Source organism: Octopus sinensis, linkage group LG2, assembly GCF_006345805.1.
Source record: "Octopus sinensis linkage group LG2, ASM634580v1, whole genome shotgun sequence".
Lineage (NCBI taxonomy): Eukaryota > Metazoa > Mollusca > Cephalopoda > Octopoda > Octopodidae > Octopus > Octopus sinensis.
The window spans coordinates 4,897,424-4,901,723 of NC_042998.1; the positions used below are offsets into that span (position 1 = coordinate 4,897,424).

The 4,300-nt window shown below is 35.4% G+C and overlaps 1 long non-coding RNA gene across 1 annotated transcript in view; it reads left to right on the top strand.

Moving 5' to 3' along the window:
• LOC118762227 overlaps nucleotides 1-562 on the top strand; it is a 16,373-nt gene extending 15,811 nt beyond the window's left edge. Inside the window, exon 3 of the long non-coding RNA XR_004997981.1 lies at nucleotides 552-562. This is a non-coding gene — a long non-coding RNA (uncharacterized LOC118762227). The remainder of the gene's footprint in view (nucleotides 1-551) is intronic.
• Nucleotides 563-4,300: the final 3,738 nt, after the last annotated feature.

The following is a 4,300-nucleotide window of genomic DNA, read 5'->3' on the forward strand; positions in this document are numbered from 1 at the left end:
ATTATCACAAGCTTTGCTCTCAAGGACAGACTATATGCCAATGTCCACCGGATTCAGGTCGTATGAAAACGAACGCCGGAACTGTTTAGACCAGAACGCCTTGAAATTCTCTCGACACCGTTCTTAGGCGTTTTTAGCCGTATGAGATATTGTGCCATCTTGGTGGAGAGTTGCACATTTGTCCCCCATTGTTGCAATAACCCGAGGGACTACTTTAACATTTAACATGTCCAAATAAACATAGTTGATTTTTACACCATTTTCAATGAGGTTTGCATGCCATTTGAGGTCACACCCGCCCACACCATTATTGATGCAAGTGTTTGCCGTCAAAAGGATAATTTTTGTTCAACAGAAATGTTCTTTATATTTACTGCATATATACGACAATTTTGTGGATTGTGGCACGCTTGCATACTGAATAACTTTTCATCTATGTACAATATCGTTGGTTGCAAGCCATTGTTACCTTTTACAGAAGAAACTTAGTCTTTTTTCCTTTTTTTGGCTTCACACAAAAGATGTGCGTTTGATATCTTGTATGGGAATAGCGGAAGATCGTTTTTCAACAAACTATGCATAACTCCATAACTGGTAACAGCTTTTTCTGATAGTGCTCATGGGAACTGCTCATATCCTCTCCTATGTAAAATATTTTTTATGTAATCTCAGGTTTTAAAACAAACATAATTTTCTTATGGTTTCTTAAACATTCTCTAGAACAACACTATGCAGAAGACCAAATATATAGCACCCTAGGCATAACACCAGCATGAACATCCAACCTGTTGTCTCTTGAGGTCTGTGGGTGAGACTTGGAGCCAACTTGTACAAATGTAAAGCAAAAGTCAAACATAAAATAATAATAATAATAACAATACTACTACTACTACTACTAATAATAATAATAATAATAATTTCTACAATAGGCACAAGGCCTGAAAAAGTTTTGGTGATCCTAGTGTTTCCCTGGTACTTATTTTATCGACCTCGAAGGATGAAAAGCAAAGTTGAACTCGGCGGAATTTGAACCCGGAATATAAAGACGTGCGAAATGTCGCTAAGCATTTTGCCCGGCGTGCTAACGATTCTGCTAGCTCGCCACCTTAATAATAATAATGATAATAACAATAATAATGACAATAATAATAATATAATAATAATAATAATAATAATAATAATAATAATAATAATAATAAAAATAATTATTATTATTATTATTATTATTATTAATATTATTATTATTATTATTATTATTTTAAAGACACACACGCACATGCAAACATCGGGCACTAAATCTATTCTCGAAATTCAAATAATTACAACCCTTCCCTGCTATTGTCTCCCCATATCTCTAATATATTTTTTTCACTTATCCACCCTCATTACCATTACGTATTAAACGAAGATTTATTTTCCTTCCCCTTTTAATTTTTTAATCGTCAATTCCATTTCTCTATCCGTGTTTTTACTTGCTACCTGAATTATTCTTCTCTCCTTATATTTCTACTTTCTCCACGCGTAACCGTACAGAAACATACAACTACATATTAACCTTCAGCCCTTCATTTTTTCTTGTACCTTTTGAGCATAAAACCACTAGCAGTGTTTCAACTTCCCACCCTACCTTGCTTTATTCATACATTCTTTTGTCCCCCACGACCAAAAATATTTCCCCACCCTTGTCCCTTCAATTTGTCTTCTCTTCAAATACCAATGCCACTATTGAATTATCGACCCGTCCAATTCCTCCTTTCTCTCACTCCTCTATATTTTATTTTATTTTACCTATTTATTTTCTTTCTCTTCTTCCTTCCCTTCTATTACTTATTTCCCTCCTCAATTATATATCCCTCACATACTCTGCCTTCTATACATTCTGATTGAATCTTTCCATCGTCATGTACCGTCTTGCGACAGCGTAGCTTTTAATCTAATCAAGAATAGCCGGCGGTGTACACCTCATTTGGATTTTACCACTTCTGAGGTTTCACTCACTATGAAGCATATGTGGCTCGGATTTCCCATACTCCATTCCGTAACTCTCCTCCCCCCTCTCTCTCTCTCTCTATATATATATATATATGTGTGTGTGTGTATATCCTTAAAATCCTTAAAAATGTTTTAGCCCGAAGGTCACGGCCATGCTGGGGCACCACCGCTGTATATATATATATATATATATATATATAATTTTTTTGTTCGTAATGAGATAAAAAACTAAGGCTCAGTAGATTTTAGAGCATTTATAGAGAGAAGGTCTTACAGGTGTTTCCAGGATGTTTATTATATCCCTTCCTCGGAGACGGTGTGAGAGGATGGTTAAGTAATAGTTAATTTAGATAAGATACAAAATAGAGAGTGAGTTGGAGGAAAGAAAATAGATGTGAGATATGTAGGGATATTGCATTTGTAGATCCATTTTTCAGGCAAAATGGTATACATGTAATATTCCAATACTTTTTGAGTAAAATCTAACAGTATTTATAATTGGTCCTTCCAAGTATCGGGTCTATACACAGTGTTTTTGAATCAAAGGTTTTTCTTTAAAGTGACCTAAAAATAGGGAGTGTATTAGTATGGTCAAATCGAAAACAGGAAGAGAGGAATAAAGAAAGAGAAAAAGAAAAGAGAGAGAAGAAGGAGAAGAAAGTAAGAAGAAAAGTAATAAAATAAAATAATTAAGAAAAAACAGGAGTGGAATAAAGGAAAGAAAAAGAAAAGAAAAAAGAAAAATAAGGTTAAGGTACCAGTTAATGGTCAGTGGAGATAATTTGAAAGAAGGAGTGGGGTGATAAGGGGTGATTGAGAGAGAAAGGTATTAAAGATAGAAGGAATGGGTGGGTGATAAAAGGTAAAGGAGTGATAAATGTGTAGTGATAGAGTCTAAGTAGTGGGGCAGGGAGAGGAGGTTAGTAGTAATGAGAAAAGAATTTAGGAATTTGTATGGTTTGCAGGTCAGTGCTTAGTAATATAAGAAAACATGAAGGCGGTGAGCTTGGCAGAAACGTTAGCACGCCGGGCGAAATATGAGCTGTATTTCGTCTGTCTTTTTGTTCTGAGTTCAAATTCCTCCAAGGTCGACTTTGCCTTTCATCCTTTCATGGTCGATAAATTAAGTAACAATTTCGTACTGGGGTCGATCTAATCGATTGGCCCCTCCCCAAATATTTCGGGTCTTGTGCCTTGAGTAGGAAAGACTATAAGAAAATATATTTGTGAAGATGTATACATTAGACATGTACAAATATTTTTTATATAAATGTTTATATATATCAATATCTACACATGCAAATCATATTCGCATGTATACGCGCTCATGCTCATCTGCATGTATTATCGCCCCTGCATATGTAGGTATATATACCTTGCATACATACGTACATTTTACACATACCCACATATATACATATACGCATGCACTCACTCATACATATATACACATACATAGATGTATGCACATACAAACGCATGTATATGCACAGATGCGCACCCACATGTATGTGCATCTGCATGTATTATCACCCCTATATACGCGGGAAAATATACATTGCATGCATACGTACATTTATACATACTCACCTACATACATATAGCATACACTCACTCATACGTATACACGCATACATGGATGGATGCACATACAAACGAGTATAATTAGATGGTTTTGATATTCGAGTATGAGTGAGGAATTAGATAGGGATTAGGAGTTAGAATGTAGATTTATAAGGTTATTGGGATTACCTAAGAGGTATTGTGGAAATGTACGGTATGGTCGTTTAGGCATTTGGATTTGTGATAGAATTTGAATGTGTGAAAAAAGCGGTGGTTGCATGTACTTAGTGCCTCATTATGATTATTTAGCAATGTTGGAGAGTTGTGCTTTAATATGTGAAGTACCTCCTTAAGGCAAAGTTTTCAGGTTGAGCGTTGACCTCAGTAGGGAAGTCCAGAGTCCAGTATGGACCATGATAGAGTATAGGGTATATTTGTATTTTTGAGAGGCTGTATGTGGTTGGCGAGTATTGTAGATTTACTATATTTATCGTATCTAAAATAATGGAGGTGAGTGGCATATCGTTGCTTAAAATTTTTGGTTGATCCTATGTATATGGCTGTAGAGTTATGTAACAAATTAAGGACCGTAAATTACATTATATCTTCTACAATGGGTTTGTAACGGGCAGATTGTTCCAGGACGGTAATTACATTTAAGTGAATTTTGGGGAGCGTGTTCGGTAATAGATGAGGTAGTATCGTCAGAGGAGAGATTATAGAAGGGGGTGGAAGATTCTATGTT